The sequence below is a fragment of the Akebia trifoliata genome, unplaced genomic scaffold (genome assembly GCF_017979445.1).
Source record: "Akebia trifoliata isolate Shusen 1 unplaced genomic scaffold, ASM1797944v1 Contig01340_ERROPOS53878, whole genome shotgun sequence".
NCBI lineage: Eukaryota > Viridiplantae > Streptophyta > Magnoliopsida > Ranunculales > Lardizabalaceae > Akebia > Akebia trifoliata.
The window spans coordinates 1-10,090 of NW_028237678.1; the positions used below are offsets into that span (position 1 = coordinate 1).

At 32.4% G+C, this 10,090-nt stretch overlaps 1 long non-coding RNA gene across 2 annotated transcripts; it reads left to right on the plus strand.

The window, feature by feature from the left end:
* Positions 1 to 196: 196 nt before the first annotated feature.
* On the plus strand, positions 197 to 10,090 carry LOC147380515 (uncharacterized). 2 transcript variants are annotated; one of them, XR_015175281.1, is made up of 4 exons: positions 197 to 457; positions 8,911 to 8,948; positions 9,506 to 9,608; positions 9,815 to 10,090. It is a non-coding gene; the product is annotated as an uncharacterized LOC147380515 (long non-coding RNA). The 2 variants fall into 2 exon arrangements; XR_015175280.1 differs by lacking the exons at positions 197 to 457; positions 8,911 to 8,948 and having other exon boundaries at positions 8,958 to 9,608.

Genomic DNA, 10,090 nt, shown 5'->3' on the forward strand with positions numbered 1-10,090 from the left:
CCCAACCATTAATGCACACAACAACCTCCATTACAATCACACCTTCCTCAACCATTAATGCACATAGCATCCTCCATTATAACCACACCTCCCTTAGCCATTAATGCACACAACAACCCCCAAAACAGCAGCCCCAACAGTCCGTTTTCCCCTTTTTAACGCCTCAAAACAGTCCTCCAACAATCCCTTTTTCTTCCTGTTTAACACCCCAACATAGCATCCCCAATAGTCCCACTCCCTTCTTTCTTTGACACCCCAACACAGCCCCTAATACTTCCTTTTACCTTCCAAATAGCAGCCCAAAACATCCAGCCAACGAACCTCCTTCTCTTAGCTCTACCTTGTCTCTTGTAACATCTCAGACTTTCAACTTTGTGCCCTCTTCATAAGTATCTCATGGCTTGGTGAACACTTGAACACTCTAAAGGGATCCCATGTAACTAAACTCTTGCGAGAGGTAAGTTTATTTTATTGTTTTTTTCTTTTTTTAACTCTCATTTAATCGTTATTTCATGTGCGAGTATTCGTTATGAATGCTAATTTGGGAATTTGTACGAATCAACTTACTAATTTTGAGCATTTAGTAAGGTTGAATCTCTTTGTCAAATAATGAGTCAACTCTGTGTTTCGATGCTAAGTGGATTGGTCCGATAGATTTTTATTTAATTAATTTATTTAAATAACGACTTCTTGAATTTTACGAGCGACAAAAGATGAATCCTTTCTTTTTTTATTTCATAAAGTGAGTGAGTCAAATCATCACCTTATGGGTCATAGATGGTTCAATAAGATTTTTTTATGATTTCATACAAGGGAATTTTGAAAATTTTACCACCGAGTCAGTTCGTTAATTGTAATGCATGTGGAGTTTTTTTTTACTTTTTTTACTTTTTTTATTTTTTATTTTTAAATCATTGTTTTTTTTTTTTTTTTTGGCAAAAGTACATGAGTGAGTTTGCTGGTTTTAGTGCTTGTGACTTTGGTTTACTCATTTGAAAATTAATTATGCATGTGGTGATGTTAATCAATTTGGTAGTTAATTGTGTATATGATGATACATGAATGTTTGGTAATATTTTATGCTTATGGTGAGTTTGACCTATTTGAAAATTTTATACATGTGGCATTTTTACCAATTAAAAAATTATTTATGCACATTAGGACTTGTACCAATTTGGAAATTATGAATGCATGAATATTTTACCAATTTGAAAATTGTCAATGCATGTAAATCCTTAACTAAATTTGATAGTTTATTTATATATATAGAATTCTACTGATTTAGAATTTATTGATGCATGTGAGTTTGCAATCAATTTGAAAGTATATTCATACATATGAATTTTTTTTATCAATTTGAAAATTTTCATGCACATAATAATTTTTACCAATTCAAAAATTAATTTACACGTGATGATGTATTGGATTTTTTATTTTGCATAAGATTTGTCACGTGACCTAAGGGGCATCAGATATGACCTTAGGCTTTTTTCAAATTATTCATTCTCTCATTGTATGCGAAATTCGAGGAATTGTGTAATTTTAGTTCCAAAAAATTTAAGCCGTCTTGATATAAAATAATGATGATGATTGAACTATGGCTTGACCCTAATCTTCTTATTTTGACCTTAAAATTTTCTTGGATCGTAATAGAAACCGATGGCCTTGATTAGGCGGGTTTGATCCCTAACACATTTTGAAACCAGTAATTTGACCCATTACCCTAGTCTCTTACTTGTGGACTAATCCGATCCATTTTTGAAGTTATCTATGATTCCTAAACCTAAAGTCTTAAACTAAGCGGCGACTCCCAAATCTCAAAAATCCCCCAATTATTCATTAGACACCTTTTTTTTAAAAAAAATTTTATATTATCATTTTAGTAAAAATGTGTCGAGATGCTTTTAGTGGCAAATAGAGAGATTCATTTGAGAGGAGATGGGAGAATAGATACATTTAAGAGAGAGAGAGAGAGAGAGAGAGAGAGAGAGAGATGGTAGGGCTATCAATTGGTGCGATCAATCAGGCTTAAAAAACATTTGGAGCAGTTGAATAGGGGTAATATCCATCATAGCTGAAAAAAATGGTTGGAGGCGAGGGTAAATTTTTCATGCATTTTATAACATACATTCATTATTTTTGTTATAAAATCATACATCTAGCTAGATATAACGTACATATATGCAATATAGTTGTATGTCAAGCTGGGCATTGTTAGATCTTAGTCAAGCCCATTTTTTAATGGGTTCAAAAAATTTAAACTGGATAGTACTTTTGCAGGCTCAGCATCAAGACCTTAACCCTTATTTATTCTGGCACAATCGATAGCCATACATATATTGGGTTAAAGTTTGAAAATCTTAATTATTGTGGGTTAAAAGGAAATTATTAAAAATTCTTGAAATGTTTCTCCTGTCTAATTTTGTTGATTTAAAAACTCAGAACCTTCCGACCTTATCACTTATGGCGAATCTAAACTCTAAACTCCGATTTATGACTATTTTTCCTTTTTACCAAATTAATTTTAAGAAAGCACTAGAACTTTATGTTCCATACAAATTCTTGAACTTAATATTTTTCTTTTAGTAATAAAAGTAAGAGTTTTGCCATGTCATTTTTGTAAGTTTTTAATATTAACAGTATTTATAAAATATTCAAGTTAGAGATTCCAAAAACGAGGGGAGTACTTAAAAGAACAGTAAAAGTGAATAATTTTCCAATAACTGAAGACAGAGATGTAAGTATTCTTTCAATAATAAAAGATGTGGCACTGAACAAGTGAAATGGAAGAGAAGACCATAATTTATTTAGTTACCCCAAATAATTGAGAGAAGACATTCAAATCATTGATGATATTTTTTCTAGGTGTCATCACCAAGCCCAATCAGTTTTCCTTAACAAATGATAAACATAAACTAGCCCATTTAATTATCTTCCCAACAATAAATTGGAATGTTATTGCTGTTGTTCCTTTAGCTGTTTGGTTGCACAAAATTAATGTTAGCTGGAAAAGAAAAAAAGATAGTGGGTCTTGTTAAGGGCACACATTAAAGTGCAATAAACACACGTTGAAAATTGGAATCCAAGGATGTTTTGATAAAAAATAACTTTTTGATTGTATTTTTTACGTATAATTCAATTCCCAAACTGTATTTATTGCACTTTAATGTATGCTAAAGATAATGAGATTACATTATGCCCATGAATTTGATTATTAATTCCGTTGTACCGCTAATTGTTTAATTGCTCAATAAATATTGCACAAAATTAATGGTAGAACGGAGTGATCAAAAGACGAAAAAAAAGAAGGAAAACTTCTATTGGCATCCAACTTTTACTTAGTACACTCCAATTGAATTTAAAATTACAAAAACAATAGGGGTGAGAATATCATTCTCTCACTCTAGGAAAGAACATTAGGTCTGCATATTTTCTTCTCTTTGGTGGAGAGATATTGAAGAACAAAAAGCACGAGATCAACATAAAGAGGTTGGGGTAGTCAATCATAGTTGATGTCAACTTGTTTTTTTTTTTAATGGGTTATTATCAAAAATGTTAATTCTTATTTTAAATGGTGTACGTTAATTTTCAATTGGGTTGTGCTAAATAATTTATGTATTTAAGGTGTAATAAGTAAAAGTTGGGGTACCAATAGAATTTCTTGAAAAAAAAAAGATAGAAGTATATTATAAGTATTTTTTTTTTTTCAAAAAAAAAAAAGTTAAAAGAGATAGCATAAGGGACCACCTAGTTATAGAGCACCTAATATCTATTGCACTCTATCTATTACATTAAAAAAAAAAAAAGCGCCTTGCACATTGTAGACACCCCAATTTATCCGGATAAAGTCTGAAAGCTATGGAAATCTAATGTAGAGAGGCCAAGTTCAAAGTTTTCAAAATTGGATCAAGTGGGGCCCACTATAATGGAGCCCAATTATCCAATTCAATTTCATAGGATTAGTTGGGCTAGGCCATGGAGTACTTGATGCGTATAGAAAGAATTTAAAATTTATATCAAACTTGGTGGAAGGCAAATAAGGGTTAGAAACTAGGACATGGGATAGAATCGTGCCATGATTATGAAATTGAATCAAACTAAAATTATAAATTAATTTGAGGCTTTAGAGTCATCAAAAGAAAATCAAATGTCGCTAGAAAATAAAGAAATAAAAAGATATGTAAACTAAGAAATGAAGAGAAATACCATTGGAGAGGTTCTACCAAAAGCAACTTTATTATACCAAATCTAATTCCTATTTTCTTTACAACTCAATCATAAGGGATGGTGTTAGCTCCTTAGATAAGAATATATAACAAAAGAAAGCTTAAATTGAAAGAACCTAAGGTAGAGCTCTGTCACTCACTCAAGGGTGAATATCCTACTACTAAATATCTAAACATGCATTAAGCATCTTGAACTTATCTAAGCATGATCCATCAGCTCTAATATATAAGGTGTAGGAGTTCACTATAGCCTTAATCCATAGGAGTTGGACAAGTCTTGAAATGAACTTAAGAACAATAAAGCATAAATAAGAGAATGAAAACTAAATTACAGTAAAAAATAAACTTGTTATAGACTTCTCCACTCTCCAATGGAAGAGAGAATTATCCTAAGGTCATTACAAATGTACATGAAAGATATATAGAGAGAAATAAGTTCTGCTTTATTAAATAAAGGTAATTACACTCTTTCACTTATAAAATTACAGAATTATAAAGAAAACTTAAGCTGAAAATGAAAAATACAAGAAAAAAGGCCAATGGCCTTAAATTAAAAGAAGAGGGGCAAGGAAAAAGTCCCAAGTACTAAAAGATCTTTCTGCTTTGGACAAAGACCTTATTTATAGAGATCCAAGGTTTAGAAGTGATCTTTTTTGAGCCACCATCAACATTACGGATAAGAGCACGTGTGGAGCAAAATCTCAAAAAATTAGGGCACCCATTTTAATTCCACCATCGCAGGGTGATAACTCACCGTTGGGCTGTGACATCAACACTTTTGAGGCTTGGCTTTGATTGAATTGGTCCTTTTATCCTCCTGGTTGTAATTCAAATTTGATTTCTTGATTTCGAATTTATCTTCAATGATTTGATTTTGGACTTACACAATGAATATGAGAGTAATCAAATTTTTGATTGGCAAATGTACTTATTTCATATAAATATGCCTATATAAGATGGTAGAACATGCAATGTGATATTTTGAGGTTTAAGATGATTATTTACTTAATATAGTAAAATGAAGATGGAAATTGAGACAAATATTTAGGAAATGTGTGGATAAATCAGTGTTTTGATACATTGATCGCACTCCCAAACTTAGATTTTTCTAGTACCTAGAAAATAAATTATCATTTTTGCAAGCATCTCGATTGCATTTATCAAATGCAGCAAACCTTTAAATCGCTAGGTTACCCCTAGTAGACGAGTTTGACTTGTGAGGGTTTGTAGAAAATATACCCATAAAGTTCAAAACAACTTTGAAGTAAAAATGATCAAAATCAAAACTTCTATTAAAAAACACACGTCAATTATAATTTATCAATCATTTGGATGTAGTATTGGTAGACTCCCAACTCTTATTTCACTATGAACAAACTTAGACTTAAATTGACCTTTAAGAAATGATATTTCTAATTAAGAAACTTTAGATATTCGATGTCGTAGATTGGGTTCTAACCTTCTATCTAATCAAGAATAGTTGAATCAACTTAGGATTTAATTCTAAACTTAGCATCTTGTTTGGGATAATAAGAAGTGTAGATTTTTACTTTAATACCTTTAAGGGTCTTTTTCTGTGATATTCTAATGTATTTACATTTTTACACGAGATGACTTTCACCCTATTAAAACTAAACTCATTTTTTTTATATTTTTTTTCGTTTTCTTATTCTCGTTTTGAATGATTTTTTTTCTTTTCTTGCACTTTTTGCTTTTTTTCTTTTATTTCTTTTTCACACTTTTAAAGAAAAACAAGTAGCATTTTTCAAGATACCTAATCTAATTAAATGGTTTTTGTTCAAGATTTATTTAACCTAGTTGTTATAGTATGCGACTCATATTGAGTGGAACACGTATATAGAGAAAGCGGGCGGATGTTGAAGTGAAGAGAGGGGAGTGTTACGTTTTCAATGGAATGGAGTTGAACGACGACATCTGCCTTTTGGGATGATTTACTGTTCTATTGCTAGGGATGATTAGTAGTTTGGGGACTCGTGGTACGATATAGGGGTATTATTGAAATTTTCAAATACCTATTGTGACAAGGATTTACTATAAATTCATATGATGTAACCCTAATTTGACATATAGTGAAAATTCAACTTCTCATTCTTGTGGATATAGGCATACCGTCGAACCACGTTACATCTGTATGTTTTTATTTATTTTTTCTCTTTTCGTACTATTCATCATAATTGCCACACGTAAGACAATAATTAGTATCAAAGCTCAGGTCATGATGTTTGAAAATTTTTCTGTGAGATTCGACATGGTCAAGTTCGATGGATTTGGTAATTTCGGATTATGGCAGAGGAGGGTGAATATCTCCTAATGCAGTAGGACATGGTAAAGGTGTTATACGGAAGGCAACCGAAATGTATGAATGACATAGATTGGAAGGAATTATAAGTGAAGGTTATGGTAATTATCAGGTTTTGTCTGGTTGATGGCGTGATGTATCGCATCATAGATGAGGAATCACCAATGACAGTTTGGTTGAAACTAGAAAGTTGGTATATGTCCAAGTTGTTGACGAACAAGCTTTATCTTAAGTAAAGTTGGATGGTCTTAAGATCTTAGAGGTCACAGATCTGAATCAGCATATCAACATGTTCAATTAGATCGTCAGTGATTTGAAGCGAGTTGATGTGAAGTTTGACGATAAAGACAAGGCGTTGATGTTATTGAATTCCCTACCTGCTTTTCTTACGTACGAAAATTTGGTTACAACTCTGATGTGGGGGAAAAAAACTCTCGAATTAGAGGAGATCACAAATGCCCTATTAGGCTTTAATCTGAGGAAGAAAGTCAGTGATGAGAATTCACAAATTGAAGAGCTTGTGGTGAGGAATAATTAGGAAGATGGAAGAAACAAGTCCCAAAACGGATCAACCAACAATAAAGCTCTGTCTAAATCCAAGAAGAGGAAGGACATACAGTATTATAAGCACGGGAAAAATGGGTGTATAAAACGAGAATGTCCAGAGAAAAAGAAGGGGGATATAGAGATTAAAGAGGGTTTATCAAAGTTCACGAATGTAGTCGAAAAAAAAGACTTAGAGAACGGTGACGGGGATATGCATTTTATTTCATCTAGTTCAGATTATTTCACATATTTTTAGATATTGGATTCGGTATACTTTTATCACGTGACACCGAATAAAGATTGGCTTGACACCTATAGGTTAATTAATTCTAGTTTTATTCTGATGGGTAACGATGTTTCATGCAAACTTGTTGGAATGGGGAATATCAAAATTAAAATGTTTAATGGTGTTGTTAGAACGTTGTGTGATGTTAGACATATACCAGATTTGAGGAAGAATCTGATTTCATTGGGTACTTTAGATTGTAATGGATTTAGTTACAAGTCTGAAAGTGGAGTAATGAAAGTGAGTAAAGGTGTTATGACTGTGATGAATGGGCAAAAATTAACAGGAAATATTTATAGACTACTATGTACCATAGTTGTAGGTGGAACTATAGTCGTAGAATCTGAGTCAGATAACACGATCTTCTGGCATATGCAGTTAGGCCATATGGGTGAGTGTGGGATTATTGAACTTCTTAAGAAAAATCTATTGAAGGGTGTCAAAACATGCAAGCTTGATTTCTACAGGTATTGTTTTCTTAGAAAACAGAATAAGGTGTAGTTCAAGATAGCCACATACAAGACAAAGGGGATTCTTGACTATGTTCATACAGATGTTTGGGGCTAGTAAAGATAACATCACGGGGAGGTTATTGTATTTCCAGATTTTCATTGATGGCTACTCATGAGAGGTTTGGGTGTACTTTATGTGACATAAGTCAGAAACGTTTGCTAAGTTCAAGTTGTGGAAAGCTGAAGTAAAAAATCATACAAGGAGGAAGATCAAATATCTCAGGTCAGATAATGGTATTGAGTACATATATTCAAAGTTCATGGAATTGTGTGAGCAGCATGGGATCAAGAGATACTTCATAATACGCAAGACGCCACAATATAACGATATGATAGAAAGGATGAACAAAATAATAGCTGAAAAAACAAGGTGTCCTGGTAGAAGCAGTGTATATGACATGTTTCTTAATTAATAGATCACCTAGGACAGCACTAGATGAGAAAGTAGCAGAGGAGGTATGGATAGTGAGCGTAATAGACTACTTGCGATAGTGATACATGCTTGCTTGTATCTTGAATCTTTTTAATGTTACACTGTCACTTCCACAAATCATTATGATAGTTCTGCTCTATGTATCTTTGGTGAAACATTAATTTCATTTACCAGTAAGGCAGTGATTGATCAATCCGTTGTTACCATTTACTTAACGGCTGTTCTGCATTCTTCCTTATAGATCACTATTCCATGTACACAATTTACTTGAAACTTCCACTGTTTAAGTGCCAAACTTCCAAACCTTTCTTGCCGTCCAAATGCATTTCATATTTGCACACATCCTTGGAATTCTGCAGAATAGGGGAAAACTTAAAGACAACATTATTACAATTCCAGCAGCTATTGTTTTAGGCCATCCTAGATACATGTTTAGGTGTCACCACAATTTTTTGTTATTCGAAAATGCTTTTTTTTTTTCCAATGTTATTTGTGAATTTTAGAAAGTAGTTCCAAATGCATTTTATTGCATATCTTAATGTAATCGATCATATTTTCTAATGTAATTTTCATCACCTGTTGTTCAGGATTTACTCTCTCATTTCAGTGTTGAGGAACTACACTCGTAAGTCATAACTTGTAAACTAGGCAATTGATGATAATCTCTTTTAAGCACTTGTTGCTCCAAGTGCCTTTTTGAGCTAGGGTTAACTTCTATTTAATCTCTATGATAGAATATAGTACATTAGTAATGATTTTCTAAATAAGTTTATTTTTTCGCTTGGTGCAGTAACATCAGTTATTATACGTATAAGATCCTTATATCTTCCTCTTTCAAATTTACTAGATTCTGCAATCATTAAACAAGCAAACTAGTGGTTAGTAGCAAGCTAGCACCATGTACTAGATTCTACAACCAAAGTATTCAAATATAATTGTATAACTACTTGATGCACGCCTTTTGAAAATATAGTCCTTCTCAATCTTTTTGGTAATATCTTTGTAGTGAATCTGATCCTACATGATTTGATCTGTCATTTGATATGAGGAAGTTGGTTCGGTTATCCATGAACTTGGATCTTTCTTTATGCTATTTATGGAGTAGTTTCTTACTTGTTTTTTCCGAATTCGTGAAAAATTTGTATATGCCAATATTAATTAATTTGGACATTTATTGATTAGGCGAAGATCCTGTTTCTTAGATTTCTTGAAATTGGGTTTGAGCTGTTTGTCATTCTCAAATGACTTGTTCTTGCTGTCTCACTCAAGACTTTCCTTCAATAAGGTTAGTATAGTTCCATTTCTACATTTTGATGATTCTCACATTCCCAACATAGATCCATTGTAGTACTTTAGGCCACTTCCAACATAGAACTATGTTCTAGCACTTTTGGTAACATATTTATTATTTTTTAACATTTGTGAATAAAATCTAAATATGTTCTATTACTTTAGGTTGATATCTCGATATATCAAATCTTTTTTGTGTAGGTACGAGAGCGCTATTAGGATTTCTTTTAGAACAGTAGCAATGTGGGGGAAATCCAAACCTTGAGGAAAATAAGAGGACCGATAGAGCGGAGAGAGCCAGAAGAGATCAAGGGCATCACGACTATTTGCTTCTAATTGTGTTTTATTTCTAAACAATTATGTGACGTAATTTCATTTGTAACTGCCCAATTGCTTCAATTAGAGCTTGTTTAGTAATGAAATTTCAATATATAATATGAATTTTGAGTTGTTTAGTTTAATTTGGAGCTTGTTTTA